Raw genomic sequence first — 16,468 nt, 5'->3', positions numbered from 1 at the left:
CAAGGGAGCCCTACAAACTGACATCAGGAACCTGGACTGCTGAGTTTTCTTTCCCAGGGAAAATGGAAAAAGGATGTGCCCAGGGGCCCCTGGCCCTGGGCCCCTGGCCCTGACTGCAAAAAATCCTTATATCGAAGGATGGACCCCACACCGAAGTTGTCCCCACCTCAAACTTGTGCTGTCCTGATAGACCCAAGGGAGCTCTACAAACTGACATCAGAAACCTGGACTGCTGAGTTTTCTTTCCCAGGGAAAATGGAAAAAGGATGTGCCCAGGGGCCCCTGGCCCTGGGCAGGAACGTCACTGCAAAAATTCCTTATATCAAAGGATGGACCCCACACCGAAGTTGTCCCCACCTCAAACTTGTGCTGCCATGATAGACCCAAGGGAGACCTACAAACTGACATCAGGAACTTGGACTGCTGAGTTTTCTTTCCCAGGGAAAATGGAAAAAGGACGTGCCCGGGGGCCCCTGGCCCTGACTGCAAAAAATCCTTATATCGAAGGATGCACCCCACACCGAAGTTGTCCCCACCTCAAACTTGTGCTGCCCTGATAGACCCAAGGGAGCCCTACAAACTGACATCAGGAACCTGGACTGCTGAGTTTTCTTTCCCAGGGAAAATGGAAAAAGGATGTGCCCGGGGGCCCCTGGCCTTGACTGCAAAAAATCCTTATATCGAAGGATGGACCCCACACCGAAGATGTCCCCACCTCAAACTTGTGCTGCCCTGATAGACCCAAGGGAGCCCTACAAACTGACATCAGGAACCTGGACTGCTGAGTTTTCTTTCCCAGGGAAAATGGAAAAAGGATGTGCCCAGGGGCCTCTGGCCCTGACTGCAAAAAATCCTTATATCGAAGGATGCACCCCACACCGAAGTTGTCCCCACCTCAAACTTGTGCTGCCCTGATAGACCCAAGGGAGCCCTACAAACTGACATCAGGAACCTGGACTGCTGAGTTTTCTTTCCCAGGGAAAATGGAAAAAGGATGTGCCCAGGGGCCCCTGGCCCTGGGCAGGGACCTCACTACAAAAAATCCTTATATCGAAGGATGGACCCCACACCGAAGTTGTCCCCACCTCAAACTTGTGCTGCCCTGATAGACCCAAGGGAGCTCTACAAACTGACATCAGAAACCTGGACTGCTGAGTTTTCTTTCCCAGGGAAAATGGAAAAAGGATGTGCCCAGGGGCCCCTGGCCCTGGGCTGGGACCTCACTGCAAAAAATGCTTATATCGAAGGATGGACCCCACACCGAAGTTGTCCCCACCTCAAACTTGTGCTGCCCTGACACACCCAAGGGAGCCCTACAAACTGACATCAGGAACCTGGACTGCTGAGTTTTCTTTCCCAGGGAAAATGGAAAAAGGATGTGCCCAGGGGTCCCTGGCCCTGACTGCAAAGAATCCTTATATCGAAGGATGGACCCCATACCGAAGTTGTCCCCACCTCAAACTTGTGCTGCCCTGATAGACCCAAGGGAGCCCTACAAACTGACATCAGGAACCTGGACTGCTGAGTTTTCTTTCCCAGGGAAAATGGAAAAAGGATGTGCCCAGGGGCCCCTGGCCCTGGGCTGGGGCCTCACTGCAAAAAATCCTTATATCGAAGGATGGACCCCACACCGAAGTTGTCCCCACCTCAAACTTGTGCTGCCCTGATAGACCCAAGGGAGCCCTACAAACTGACATCAGGAACCTGGACTGCTGAGTTTTCTTTCCCAGGGAAAATGGCCAAAAGATGCGCCCAGTGGCCCCTGGCCCTTACTGCAAAGAATCCTTATATCGAAGGATGGACCCCACACCGAAGTTGTCCCCACCTCAAACTTGTGCTGCCCTGATAGACCCAAGGGAGCCCTACAAACTGACATCAGGAACCTGGACTGCTGAGTTTTCTTTCCCAGGGAAAATGGAAAAAGGATGTGCCCAGGGGCCTCTGGCCCTGACTGCAAAAAATCCTTATATCGAAGGATGCACCCCACACCGAAGTTGTCCCCACCTGAAACTTGTGCTGCCCTGATAGACCCAAGGGAGCTCTACAAACTGACATCAGAAACCTGGACTGCTGAGTTTTCTTTCCCAGGGAAAATGGAAAAAGGATGTGCCCAGGGGCCCCTGGCCCTGGGCCCCTGGCCCTGACTGCAAAAAATCCTTATATCGAAGGATGGACCCCACACCGAAGTTGTCCCCACCTCAAACTTGTGCTGTCCTGATAGACCCAAGGGAGCTCTACAAACTGACATCAGAAACCTGGACTGCTGAGTTTTCTTTCCCAGGGAAAATGGAAAAAGGATGTGCCCAGGGGCCCCTGGCCCTGGGCAGGAACGTCACTGCAAAAAATCCTTATATCAAAGGATGGACCCCACACCGAAGTTGTCCCCACCTCAAACTTGTGCTGCCATGATAGACCCAAGGGAGACCTACAAACTGACATCAGGAACTTGGACTGCTGAGTTTTCTTTCCCAGGGAAAATGGAAAAAGGACGTGCCCGGGGGCCCCTGGCCCTGACTGCAAAAAATCCTTATATCGAAGGATGCACCCCACACCGAAGTTGTCCCCACCTCAAACTTGTGCTGCCCTGATACACCCAAGGGAGCCCTACAAACTGACATCAGGAACCTGGACTGCTGAGTTTTCTTTCCCAGGGAAAATGGAAAAAGGATGTGCCCGGGGGCCCCTGGCCTTGACTGCAAAAAATCCTTATATCGAAGGATAGACACCACACCGAAGATGTCCCCACCTCAAACTTGTGCTGCCCTGATAGACCCAAGGGAGCCCTACAAACTGACATCAGGAACCTGGACTGCTGAGTTTTCTTTCCCAGGGAAAATGGAAAAAGGATGTGCCCAGGGGCCTCTGGCCCTGACTGCAAAAAATCCTTATATCGAAGGATGCACCCCACACCGAAGTTGTCCCCACCTCAAACTTGTGCTGCCCTGATAGACCCAAGGGAGCCCTACAAACTGACATCAGGAACCTGGACTGCTGAGTTTTCTTTCCCAGGGAAAATGGAAAAAGGATGTGCCCAGGGGCCCCTGGCCCTGGGCAGGGACCTCACTACAAAAAATCCTTATATCGAAGGATGGACCCCACACCGAAGTTGTCCCCACCTCAAACTTGTGCTGCCCTGATAGACCCAAGGGAGCTCTACAAACTGACATCAGGAACCTGGACTGCTGAGTTTTCTTTCCCAGGGAAAATGGAAAAAGGATGTGCCCAGGGGCCCCTGGCCCTGGGCTGGACCCTCACTGCAAAGAATCCTTATATCGAAGGATGGACCCCACACCGAAGTTGTCCCCACCTCAAACTCCTGCTGCCCTGATAGATCCAAGGGAGCCCTACAAACTGACATCAGGAACCTGGACTGCTGAGTTTTCTTTCCCAGGGAAAATGGCCAAAGGATGCGCCCAGGGGCCCCTGGCCCTTACTGCAAAGAATCCTTATTTCAAAGGATGGACCCCACACCGAAGTTGTCCCCACCTCAAACTTGTGCTGCCCTGATAGACCCAAGGGAGCCCTACAAACTGACATCAGGAACCTGGACTGCTGAGTTTTCTTTCCCAGGGAAAATGGCCAATGGATGTGCCCAGGGGCCCCTGGCCCTGGGCCCCTGGCCCTGACTGCAAAAAATCCTTATATCGAAGGATGGACCCCACACCGAAGATGTCCCCACCTCAAACTTGTGCTGCCCTGATAGACCCAAGGGAGCCCTACAAACTGACATCAGGAACCTGGACTGCTGAGTTTTCTTTCCCAGGGAAAATGGAAAAAGGATGTGCCCAGGGGCCTCTGGCCCTGACTGCAAAAAATCCTTATATCGAAGGATGCACCCCACACCGAAGTTGTCCCCACCTCAAACTTGTGCTGCCCTGATAGACCCAAGGGAGCCCTACAAACTGACATCAGGAACCTGGACTGCTGAGTTTTCTTTCCCAGGGAAAATGGAAAAAGGATGTGCCCAGGGGCCCCTGGCCCTGGGCAGGGACCTCACTACAAAAAATCCTTATATCGAAGGATGGACCCCACACCGAAGTTGTCCCCACCTCAAACTTGTGCTGCCCTGATAGACCCAAGGGAGCTCTACAAACTGACATCAGAAACCTGGACTGCTGAGTTTTCTTTCCCAGGGAAAATGGAAAAAGGATGTGCCCAGGGGCCCCTGGCCCTGGGCTGGGACCTCACTGCAAAAAATGCTTATATCGAAGGATGGACCCCACACCGAAGTTGTCCCCACCTCAAACTTGTGCTGCCCTGACACACCCAAGGGAGCCCTACAAACTGACATCAGGAACCTGGACTGCTGAGTTTTCTTTCCCAGGGAAAATGGAAAAAGGATGTGCCCAGGGGTCCCTGGCCCTGACTGCAAAGAATCCTTATATCGAAGGATGGACCCCATACCGAAGTTGTCCCCACCTCAAACTTGTGCTGCCCTGATAGACCCAAGGGAGCCCTACAAACTGACATCAGGAACCTGGACTGCTGAGTTTTCTTTCCCAGGGAAAATGGAAAAAGGATGTGCCCAGGGGCCCCTGGCCCTGGGCTGGGGCCTCACTGCAAAAAATCCTTATATCGAAGGATGGACCCCACACCGAAGTTGTCCCCACCTCAAACTTGTGCTGCCCTGATAGACCCAAGGGAGCCCTACAAACTGACATCAGGAACCTGGACTGCTGAGTTTTCTTTCCCAGGGAAAATGGCCAAAAGATGCGCCCAGTGGCCCCTGGCCCTTACTGCAAAGAATCCTTATATCGAAGGATGGACCCCACACCGAAGTTGTCCCCACCTCAAACTTGTGCTGCCCTGATAGACCCAAGGGAGCCCTACAAACTGACATCAGGAACCTGGACTGCTGAGTTTTCTTTCCCAGGGAAAATGGAAAAAGGATGTGCCCAGGGGCCTCTGGCCCTGACTGCAAAAAATCCTTATATCGAAGGATGCACCCCACACCGAAGTTGTCCCCACCTGAAACTTGTGCTGCCCTGATAGACCCAAGGGAGCCCTACAAACTGACATCAGGAACCTGGACTGCTGAGTTTTCTTTCCCAGGGAAAATGGAAAAAGGATGTGCCCAGGGGCCCCTGGCCCTGGGCAGGGACCTCACTACAAAAAATCCTTATATCGAAGGATGGACCCCACACCGAAGTTGTCCCCACCTCAAACTTGTGCTGCCCTGATAGACCCAAGGGAGCTCTACAAACTGACATCAGAAACCTGGACTGCTGAGTTTTCTTTCTCAGGGAAAATAGAAAAAGGATGTGCCCAGGGGCCCCTGGCCCTGGGCTGGGACCTCACTGCAAAAAATGCTTATATCGAAGGATGGACCCCACACCGAAGTTGTCCCCACCTCAAACTTGTGCTGCCCTGATACACCCAAGGGAGCCCTACAAACTGACATCAGGAACCTAGACTGCTGAGTTTTCTTTCCCAGGGAAAATGGCCAAAAGATGCGCCCAGTGGCCCCTGGCCCTTACTGCAAAGAATCCTTATATCAAAGGATGGACCCCACACCGAAGTTGTCCCCACCTCAAACTTGTGCTGCCCTGATAGACCCAAGGGAGCCCTACAAACTGACATCAGGAACCTGGACTGCTGAGTTTTCTTTCCCAGGGAAAATGGCCAAAGGATGCGCCCAGGGGACCCTGGCCCTGGGCTGGGTCCTCACTAAAAAAAATCATTATATCGAAGGATGGACCCCACACCGAAGTTGTCCCCACCTCAAACTTGTGCTGCCCTGATAGACCCAAGGGAGCCCTACAAACTGACATCAGGAACCTGGACTGCTGAGTTTTCTTTCCCAGGGAAAATGGCCAAAGGATGTGCCCAGGGGCCCCTGGCCCCGGGCTGGGACCTCACTGCAAAGAATCCTTATATCGAAGGATGGACCCCACACCAAAGTTGTCCGCACCTCAAACTTGTGCTGCCCTGATACACCCAAGGGAGCCCTACAAACTGACATCAGGAACCTGGACTGCTGAGTTTTCTTTCCCAGGGAAAATGGAAAAAGGATGTGCCCAGGGGCCCCTGGCCCTGACTGCAAAAAATCCTTATATCGAAGGATGCACGCCACACTGTAGTTGTCCCCACCTCAAACTTGTGCTGCCCTGATAGACCCAAGGGAGCCCTACAAACTGACATCAGGAACCTGGACTGCTGAGTTTTCTTTCCCAGGGAAAATGGCCAATGGATGTGCCCAGGGGCCCCTGGCCCTTGGCTTGCCCTGACTGCAAAAAATCCTTATATCGAAAGATGGACCCCACACCGAAGTTGTCCGCAGCTCAAACTTGTGCTACCCTGATAGACCCAAGGGAGCCCTACAAACTGACATCAGGAACCTGGACTGCTGAGTTTTCTTTCCCAGGGAAAATGGAAAAAGGATGTGCCCAGGGGCCCCTGGCCCTGACTGCAAAAAATCCTTATATCGAAGGATGCACCCCACACCGAAGTTGTCCCCACCTCAAACTTGTGCTGCCCTGATAGACCCAAGGGAGCCCTACAAACTGACATCAGGAACCTGGACTGCTGAGTTTTCTTTCCCAGGGAAAATGGAAAAAGGATGTGCCCAGGGGCCCCTGGCCCTGGGCAGGGACCTCACTGCAAAAAATCCTTATATTGAAGGATGGACCCCACACCGAAGTTGTCCCCACCTCAAACTTGTGCTGCCCTGATACACCCAAAGGAGCCCTACAAACTGACATCAGGAACCTGGACTGCTGAGTTTTCTTTCCCAGGGAAAAATGCCAAAGGATGAGCCCAGGGGCCCCTGGCCCTGACTGCAAAGAATCCTTATATCGAAGGATGGACCCCACACCGAAGTTGTCCCAGCCTCAATCGTGTGCTGCCCTGATAGACCCAAGGGAGCCCTACAAACTGACATCAGGAACCTGGACTGCTGAGTTTTCTTTCCCAGGGAAAACGGAAAAAGGATGTGCCCAGGGGCCCCTGGCCCTGACTGCAAAAAATCCTTATATCGAAGGATGGACCCCACACCAAAGTTGTCCCCACCTCAAACTCCTGCTGCCCTGATAGACCCAAGGGAGCTCTAAAAACTGACATCAGAAACCTGGACTGCTGAGTTTTCTTTCCCAGGGAAAATGGAAAAAGGATGTGCCCAGGGGCCCCTGGCCCTTGGCTGGGACCTCACTGCAAAAAATCCTTATATTGAAGGATGGACCCCACACCGAAGTTGTCCCCACCTCAAACTTGTGCTGCCCTGATAGACCCAAGGGAGCCCTACAAACTGACATCAGGAACCTGGACTGCTGAGTTTTCTTTCCCAGGGAAAATGGAAAAAGGATGTGCCCAGGGGCCCCTGGCCCTGGGCTGGGGCCTCACTGCAAAAAATCCTTATATCGAAGGATGGACCCCACACCGAAGTTGTCCCCACCTCAAACTTGTGCTGCCCTGATAGACCCAAGGGAGCCCTACAAACTGACATCAGGAACCTGGACTGCTGAGTTTTCTTTCCCAGGGAAAATGGAAAAAGGATGTGCCCAGGGGCCCCTGGCCCTGACTGCAAAAAATCCTTATATCGAAGGATGCACCCCACACCGAAGTTGTCCCCACCTCAAACTTGTGCTGCCCTGATAGACCCAAGGGAGCTCTACAAACTGACATCAGGAACCTGGACTGCTGAGTTTTCTTTCCCAGGGAAAATGGAAAATAGATGTGCCCAGGGGCCCCTGGCCCTGGGCTGGGACCTCACTGCAAAGAATCCTTATATCGAAGGATGGACCCCACACCGAAGTTGTCCCCACCTCAAACTCCTGCTGCCCTGATAGACCCAAGGGAGCCCTACAAACTGACATCAGGAACCTGGACTGCTGAGTTTTCTTTCCCAGGGAAAATGGAAAAAGGATGTGCCCAGGGGCCCCTGGTCCTGACTGCAAAAAATCCTTATATCGAAGGATGGACCCCACACCGAAGTTGTCCCCACCTCAAACTTGTGCTGCCCTGATAGACCCAAGGGAGCCCTACAAACTGACATCAGGAACCTGGACTGCTGAGTTTTCTTTCCCAGGGAAAATGGCCAAAGGATGTGCCCAGGGGCCCCAAGCACAGGACTGGGACCTGACTGGAAAAAATCCTTATATCGAAGGATGCACCCCACACCGAAGTTGTCCCCACCTCAAACTTGTGCTGCCCTGATAGACCCAAGGGAGCCCTACAAACTGACATCAGGAACCTGGACTGCTGAGTTTTCTTTCCCAGGGAAAATGGCCAAAGGATGTGCCCAGGGGCCCCTGGCCCTTGGCTTGCCCTGACTCCAAAAAATCCTTATATTGAAGGATGGAGCCCAGACCGAAGTTGTCCCCACCTCAAACTTGTGCTGCCCTGATACACCCAAGGGAGCCCTACAAACTGACATCAGGAACCTGGACTGCTGAGTTTTCTTTCCCAGGGAAAATGGCCAAAGGATGTGCCCAGGGGCCCCTGGCCCTGGGCTGGAACCTCACTGCAAAGAATCCTTATATCGAAGGATGGACCCCACACCGAACTTCTCCCAGCCTCAAACTTGTGCTGCCCTGATACACCCAAGGGAGCCCTACAAACTGACATCAGGAACCTGGACTGCTGAGTTTTCTTTCCCAGGTAAAATGGCCAAAGGATGTGTCCGGGGGACCCTGGCCCTGACTGCAAAAAATCCTTATATCGAAGGATGGACCCCGCACCGAAGTAGTCCCCACCTCAAACTTGTGCTGCCCTGATAGACCCAAGGGAGCCCTACAAACTGACATCAGGAACCTGGACTGCTGAGTTTTCTTTCCCAGGGAAAATGGCCAATGGATGTGCCCAGGGGCCCCTGGCCCTTGGCTTGCCCTGACTGCAAAAAATCCTTATATCGAAAGATGGACCCCACACCGAAGTTGTCCGCAGCTCAAACTTGTGCTACCCTGATAGACCCAAGGGAGCCCTACAAACTGACATCAGGAACCTGGACTGCTGAGTTTTCTTTCCCAGGGAAAATGGAAAAAGGATGTGCCCAGGGGCCTCTGGCCCTGGGCAGGGACCTCACTGCAAAAAATCCTTATATCGAAGGATGGACCCCACACCGAAGTTGTCCCCACCTCAAACTTGTGCTGCCCTGATAGACCCAAGGGAGCCCTACAAACTGACATCAGGAACCTGGACTGCTGAGTTTTCTTTCCCAGGGAAAATGGAAAAAGGATGTGCCCAGGGGCCTCTGGCCCTGGGCAGGGACCTCACTGCAAAAAATCCTTATATCGAAGGATGGACCCCACACCGAAGTTGTCCCCACCTCAAACTTGTGCTGCCCTGATAGACCCAAGGGAGCCCTACAAACTGACATCAGGAACCTGGACTGCTGAGTTTTCTTTCCCAGGGAAAACTGCCAAAGGATGAGCCCAGGGGCCCCTGGCCCTGACTGCCAAGAATCCTTATATCGAAGGATGGACCCCACACCGAAGTTGTCCCAGCCTCTATCGTGTGCTGCCCTGCTAGACCCAAGGGAGCCCTACAAACTGACATCAGGAACCTGGACTGCTGAGTTTTCTTTCCCAGGGAAAATGGAAAAAGGATGTGCCCAGGGGCCCCTGGCCCTGACTGCAAAAAATCCTTATATCGAAGGATGCACCCCACACCGAAGTTGTCCCCACCTCAAACTTGTGCTGCCCTGATAGACCCAAGGGAGCCCTACAAACTGACATCAGGAACCTGGACTGCTGAGTTTTCTTTCCCAGGGAAAATGGAAAAAGGATGTGCCCAGGGGCCCCTGGCCCTGGGCAGGGACCTCACTGCAAAAAATCCTTATATCGAAGGATGGACCCCACACCGAAGTTGTCCCCACCTCAAACTTGTGCTGCCCTGATACACCCAAAGGAGCCCTACAAACTGACATCAGGAACCTGGACTGCTGAGTTTTCTTTCCCAGGGAAAAATGCCAAAGGATGAGCCCAGGGGCCCCTGGCCCTGACTGCAAAGAATCCTTATATCGAAGGATGGACCCCACACCGAAGTTGTCCCAGCCTCAATCGTGTGCTGCCCTGATAGACCCAAGGGAGCCCTACAAACTGACATCAGGAACCTGGACTGCTGAGTTTTCTTTCCCAGGGAAAATGGAAAAAGGATGTGCCCAGGGGCCCCTGGCCCTGACTGCAAAAAATCCTTATATCGAAGGATGCACCCCACACCGAAGTTGTCCCCACCTCAAACTTGTGCTGCCCTGATAGACCCAAGGGAGCCCTACAAACTGACATCAGGAACCTGGACTGCTGAGTTTTCTTTCCCAGGGAAAATGGAAAAAGGATGTGCCCAGGGGCCCCTGGCCCTGGGCTGGGGCCTCACTGCAAAAAATCCTTATATCGATGGATGCACCCCACACCGAAGTTCTCCCAGCCTCAAACTTGTGCTGCCCTGATAGACCCAAGGGAGCCCTACAAACTGACATCAGGAACCTGGACTGCTGAGTTTTCTTTCCCAGGGAAAATGGAAAAAGGATGTGCCCAGGGGCCCCTGGCCCTGTCCTGGGACCTCACTGCAAAGAATCCTTATATCGAAGGATGGACCCCACACCGAAGTTGTCCCCACCTCAAACTTGTGCTGCCCTGATAGACCCAAGGGAGCCCTACAAACTGACATCAGGAACCTGGACTGCTGAGTTTTCTTTCCCAGGGAAAATGGAAAAAGGATGTGCCCAGGGGCCCCTGGCCCTGACTGCAAAAAATCCTTATATCGAAGGATGCACCCCACACCGAAGTTGTCCCCACCTCAAACTTGTGCTGCCCTGATAGACCCAAGGGAACCCTACAAACTGACATCAGGAACCTGGACTGCTGAGTTTTCTTTCCCAGGGAAAATGGAAAATAGATGTGCCCAGGGGCCCCTGGCCCTGGGCTGGGACCTCACTGCAAAGAATCCTTATATCGAAGGATGGATCCCACACCGAAGTTGTCCCCACCTCAAACTCCTGCTGCCCTGATAGACCCAAGGGAGCCCTACAAACTGACATCAGGAACCTGGACTGCTGAGTTTTCTTTCCCAGGGAAAATGGAAAAAGAATGTGCCCAGTGGCCCCTGGCCCTGGGCAGCGACCTCACTGCAAAGAATCCTTATATCGAAGGATGGACCCCACACCGAAGTTGTCCCCACCTCAAACTTGTGCTGCCCTGATAAACCCAAGGGAGCCCTACAAACTTACATCAGAAACCTGGACTGCTGAGTTTTCTTTCCCAGGGAAAATGGAAAAAGGATGTGCCCAGGGGCCCCTGGCCCTGACTGCAAAAAATCCTTATATCGAAGGATGGACCCCACACCGAAGTTGTCCCCACCTCAAACTCCTGCTGCCCTGATAGACCCAAGGGAGCCCTACAAACTGACATCAGGAACCTGGATTGCTGAGTTTTCTTTCCCAGGGAAAATGGAAAAAGAATGTGCCCAGGGGCCCCTGGCCCTGACTGCAAAGAATCCTTATATCGAAGGATGGACCCCACACCGAAGTTGTCCCCACCTGAAACTTGTGCTGCCCTGATAGACCCAAGGAAGCCCTACAAACTGACATCAGGAACCTGGACTGCTGAGTTTTCTTTCCCAGGGAAAATGGAAAAAGGTTGTGCCCAGGGGCCCCTGGCCCTGGGCTGGGACCTCACTGCAAGAAATCCTTGTATCGAAGGATGGACCCCACACCGAAGTTGTCCCCACCTCAAACTTGTGCTGCCCTGATAGACCCAAGGGAGCCCTACAAACTGACATCAGGAACCTGGACTGCTGAGTTTTCTTTCCCAGGGAAAATGGAAAAAGGATTTGCCCAGGGGCCCCTGGCCCTGACTGCAAAAAATCCTTATATCGAAGGATGCACCCCACACCGAAGTTGTCCCCACCTCAAACTTGTGCTGCCCTGATAGACCCAAGGGAGCCCTACAAACTGACATCAGGAACCTGGACTGCTGAGTTTCTTTCCCAGGGAAAATGGAAAAAGGATGTGCCCAGGGGCCCCTGGCCCTGGGCTGGGACCTCACTGCAAAAAATCCTTATATCGAAGGATGGAGCCCAGACCAAAGTTGTCCCCACCTCAAACTTGTGCTGCCCTGATAGACCCAAGGGAGCCCTACAAACTGATGCCAGGAATCTCGGCTTCTGAATTTGCTTTTACTATGTAGATTACCCTCATTCATTGGCAGGGCCCTGCGATCCCCTTGGTTTTCAGGTCCCACGTTTCCTTTTGCCTCCTCAATGTCAAAACCTCAGTGGATTTCCCTCATCTTGCATCTCCCACCCCCAAGTACTCAGGGATTTTTTTTCATGCCGAATACCTGTTGTAATCTGACCATACAAAGCTTCGGCTTGATTTTTTCTGTGCTGGATTTCTCCTTGGGAAATCTGCCACCATATAACCCTAACCACAACCACTTTGCTTTGCTCAGAATTCACAACCTTCAGACCAGCATCATGGCACCTTACCCACTGGCCCTCCACTGGCACCTTCCCAAAGCATTCCAGTAATACTCCACATTTTCAGTGGGCATCCTGTCTCACCCTCATCCTGACCCTAAAAATACACCAAGGAATTCTAAAATAGCCATTAGGAAGGTATAACAATTCTCTAAAAGATGCCAGAGAAAGCCTTCAAAAATCCCCTAAATATTCCTAATAGCCCTGCAAAAAAAAACACTCAAGGAAGCCTGCTCTGCCTCCAAACCCCTTCCTGTTGCCCTCTAGCCCAAAGATGTCATCCCTACCTTTTCACAGCGGGTCCTGTTGTCCTCTGAGGGTTCTGGCGTTGTCCTGGTGCGAGGGTCGCTGCCCTGTCCCACTGGGAGGCTTCCGGTGTGGTCTCGCTGTCAGGCTTGCTGTGCTGTGCTGCTGTTGTTAGGGGTGAAAAGGGAAAAGGCTGCTTAGGGTGAGGTTAGGGCTGGGTGAGGGGTGCTGTACCTGTACCCTAACTTGCCTCCTAAACTGTACCCTGTAGCCCTGATCTCCACTGGACTGTCCAGCCCTCAGACCCTCTCCCTTCACCCCTGACCCCTCCCTCAGCCCCCCAGCCTCAGGCTCTGGCTGTCACCCTCGAACCCCCCTTTGCCCCTCAAGCCCCTCTCAGCTGCCCCTCAGCTCCTGTGTGCCACCCTTAATCCCTCTCCTCTGCCCCTCAGCCCCCAGCTTCTCTGTGTCACCCTCCAGCTGCCCCTGCCCCCCTCAGCATCTCTCTGTGTCACCCACTGTCCCCTCCCCTGTTCCTCCCTCAGCTCCCAGCCTCTGTCACCCTCAAGCTGTCCCTCAGCCTCTATGCCATGAAAAGACCCTAAAAAACCCACAAAAATGCCCTAAAAAAACCCTCATCTTCAAAATGTCTTAAAACCCCAACAAAAACATGAAAATAGCCTCAGAATGCCCTTAAAATACAATAAAAATACTCTACTTTAAAAAGCCCCTAAAACACCCCTAAAAACTCCCGAAGAACCTTTAAAAAAAATCTCTAAATATTCCTAGAAGAGCTCTAAAAATAGCCCCAAAATCCTTAAAACACATTGATGAGACCCTAAAGAAACACCACAGCGAGGAAGGCTGGAGAATGCGAAGCCGCGCTCCCGGCCCCGGGCGCAGCGTGGCTCCGGCAGGAAAGCGGCTCCTCCGGCAGGCAGAGGCGGCGCCACGCCGGGAGACCCCCGCCCGCTGCCCCCGGCCCGGCGGGGCCGGCACTGGGCCCGGGGGGCCCCGGCGGCGCCCGAGCCCCGCGCCCGGAGCGGACGGAGCGGCGGCACCGGCCGGCACCGGCGCGGCGCCCGCGCCGCCTCCCCCGCCCGCCAGCCCGGCCAAAGCTCCGCTCGGCTCCGCACGGCTCGCACCGGCGCGGCTCCGGCGGGCCCGCGGCAGCCCAGCCGCGCCCAGCTCCCCTTCCGCCCCGGCCAGCCCCGGCACTGCCGGCAGGGCTCCGCGCCGGACCCTTCGCTGCCGGGCCGGGGGCAGAAGAAGCGCCCCGAATGCAGCGGCACAGCCCGATCCCCGCCCTGCCAGCGCTGCCACGGCTGCAGCTCCCTTCCTCTGAAGCCCCGACACTGACGCCACGCTCCGGCGCTCACCTCACCCCAACAAGGGAAAAGAAATGTAGGCTTCCCTTCAATCGTGTCCCCTAGAAGAGAAGAAAAGGAGCAGCTTTCCTCAAATGATGGCAAAAGGGAGAATTTTACCTCAATCCAAACCCCTTAAAAGGTGGGACCACAGGACTGCCCCCTCCAATTCAACCTCAGGATGACGAAATTTCAAAGGGAAAGGAGAAAAGTCCCCGCTATAAAGGCACAGCACCGGCTCACCTGCTTGGCTGCTGCTTCTCGGCACAAAGGTTTGTCCCTGGGCTCCTCCTTTGAGCAATGCTCCACGTATCCAAGTGTGTATCCAGGTGATCCCCCGGACCCTGTCTGAAGCACTCACCGTCCTTCCAGGAGACAGCCCCGGGAGCCCCCCACAAACTCCTCTTCTCCAGCAGCTCCGTGCAAAAGCCAGCTGAGGCAAACCCTCACCCTTAAATAACCTCCCCCCGGCAGGACACGCCCCTCCTCCTCATCAACTTAACAGCTCGCACCTGTGGCTGCTCTGAGCCCTCATCAACTTAACAGCTCGCACCTGTGGCTGCTCTGAGCCCTCCTCATCCTCACAGCTCACACCTGGGGCTGCTCTGAGCCCTCATCAACTTAACAGCTCATACCTGCTGCTGTTGCCACTCTCCAACAGCGTCTCTTGGTCTCTCCCTCTCCAGCACACAGCCCACTTCTCACAGACACAGATCCAACAGAAATCTGCTACAGGTGTCGGCTTTTCTTAATCCACCTGGTTACACGATTAAAACACATACATGCATTGATGGTCATTGAGAGAAAGCTTTCCCCTGGAGAAAACAGTCCTTTTGCCGGCACACTTTGATACACCTTCGGAAAAAGCAGAATCTGCACCAACTCCTAAGACCCCTGCCGAGGAACCCAGCCCTGCCTGGGACACCCAAAGCAGCAGACCTCGAAAAAGGAGGGGAAAAGTCAAGCTTGGAGTGGAAAAAGAGGATAGAAGTACAGCAGCCTTTAAAAATGCCTGCACAGAGCAATAGTGGGAACCAGACACATTTATTCTTTCCTTGCTTTCTGTGATGACATAAATAGGAAGTAAGAACACGTTAAACAAAAGGCAGAGCTAGGATTTTACAGGTCTTTATTTTGCCAGGCTGCATGACAAACACCTCTTCCAGGACTGCGATGCCTTTTGGGGAATGGCAGAGAACAGAGGCAAAAGGTGCCGGGGAGCCCTTTCTGTTCCCTTCAGCCCCTGCAGCCCCTCCGGTGCTTTCAGGGCACTCTCTTGGTTTGTTCCTAGAGAAAAAGGCTAGGGCATGATTTTCAAAACTACTGCCCGTCCCCAGTCAGAGTTTCCTACATTCCTGGGTACAAATGAGTGGATGGAGAGAGTGGATGGATGCTGTCCAGCAGTGTCCCCAGGGGCATCAGGAGTGTTCACACTGCTGAGCTGAGAAAAACTCACCAAACCCAGCCCAGGGGCCTGTGATCCTCCACCCACCCGGGGGAACTCCAGGCGCTGTAAACAGAGGCCACAGCACACACCAGGCTCTGCTGTGCCCGGTGAGGAGTCTCTGTATGAGCCCTGAGCCCTGGCATCGCCTCCCAAACACCACAGAGACCTCTTGTGCCATCAGAGAAAAGCCCTGGAGCAAACGTGTGTCCCCAGCACGATCAACAAGAGATGCAGAATTACCTCCTCAATAAAAACACTGTTTCTGATGGAAATGTTACCTCTGTCAACTGCGAGGATTTTATAGGAATACTGGCTCAAGAATTCAGTGACTTCAGGGATTCCATACCACAGGTTCCTGGGACTGCTTGGGCATCCAGAGCCTATAGTATTGGTTAAACTGGTAGAGCTGAGGATACTTAGCAGCTTTGTCACAGAGCTGGAACGTCAAGCAGGGAGCAAGGGGTTCTCTTGGAGAGTGCAGGAGGCCAGTGAAAACAGCACCAAGGTCCTCCACGACGTCTGCTCCTAGAAAAGCCAAATAAATTAAACTATTGACATGAGCACGGACACTGGGGCAACCTTCCCTACTTTGGGCCTTGCCAGCAGCCCACAGAGCCTCACGCAGAAAAGAACTGATCGAGATCAAAAAGTGTTCCTAGTGAACTAGACACATGCTCCTGGCTGCTGAGGTACCTGAAAAACCCTCCAGACATCATCAGCTCTTGCTGAAGCAAATAATCCACTTTCACCGTGCTGTGCCAAAAACACACCCGGCCCTTAACAGGGAGAGACCCTGCCAGGCACCGCCTCAGAGAAGAACCGAGCTGTACTGGGGGGACACACCCAGCCAACGTGTACGAGTTAAACAGAATTTTCTCTCAGAACTGGGACTTTCAGCACACCCCAGGTGCTACTCGACTGCCACAGACACACAGAGGGCTTCGTGAGGTGCTCTGGGGTTGGCCAGTCCTGCTCCAAGCCCTGCTGATGCCCCTGT

General features: G+C 53.6%; 1 long non-coding RNA gene across 1 annotated transcript in view; it reads right to left on the bottom strand.

Moving 5' to 3' along the window:
• LOC144248150 (uncharacterized) overlaps window positions 1-16,468 on the bottom strand; it is a 238,251-nt gene that overhangs the window by 218,800 nt on the left and 2,983 nt on the right. The window contains exons 3-6 of the long non-coding RNA XR_013341535.1: window positions 14,578-15,996; window positions 14,268-14,536; window positions 14,037-14,086; window positions 12,699-12,822 (exon numbers count right to left, since the gene is read on the bottom strand). This is a non-coding gene — a long non-coding RNA (uncharacterized LOC144248150). The remainder of the gene's footprint in view (window positions 1-12,698; window positions 12,823-14,036; window positions 14,087-14,267; window positions 14,537-14,577; window positions 15,997-16,468) is intronic.

Source organism: Lonchura striata, chromosome 38, assembly GCF_046129695.1.
Source record: "Lonchura striata isolate bLonStr1 chromosome 38, bLonStr1.mat, whole genome shotgun sequence".
NCBI classification, from domain to species: Eukaryota; Metazoa; Chordata; class Aves; order Passeriformes; family Estrildidae; genus Lonchura; species Lonchura striata.
The sequence above is the reverse complement of the archived record's forward strand: the minus strand, read 5'-3'. Positions and strand labels throughout refer to the sequence as shown.